This window comes from Arachis ipaensis, chromosome B05, assembly GCF_000816755.2.
Source record: "Arachis ipaensis cultivar K30076 chromosome B05, Araip1.1, whole genome shotgun sequence".
Classification (NCBI taxonomy): domain Eukaryota; kingdom Viridiplantae; phylum Streptophyta; class Magnoliopsida; order Fabales; family Fabaceae; genus Arachis; species Arachis ipaensis.
Window position 1 is genome coordinate 64957639 of NC_029789.2, and position 247 is coordinate 64957885.

At 34.8% G+C, this 247-nt stretch overlaps 1 protein-coding gene across 1 annotated transcript in view; it reads right to left on the reverse strand.

Moving 5' to 3' along the window:
* Window positions 1–247, reverse strand: part of LOC107643665 (PLASMODESMATA CALLOSE-BINDING PROTEIN 3) — a 3090-nt gene that overhangs the window by 1596 nt on the left and 1247 nt on the right. The window lies entirely within an intron of this gene.

Here is a 247-nt window from a genome sequence, read left to right on the forward strand (position 1 = left end):
CGGCCCACCCCACCCAGAAAAGAAAAATGGAAAAAGAAACTGGCCTTTTGGCTAATGTAAACTGAAAAAGTGTAGTACAAAGAAAAAAAAACAAAGGATAACAATAAAGGGAGAGAGAAGTTGTACCAAAAAACGGAGAAAAAGAGAATACAAAACAAATTACAAGATATTTCACCGCTATGAAACAAAACATTAATCCCTTCTAACTTCTAAGAGCAGCTACCTTTTGCAAAGTGCTAAAATCGAA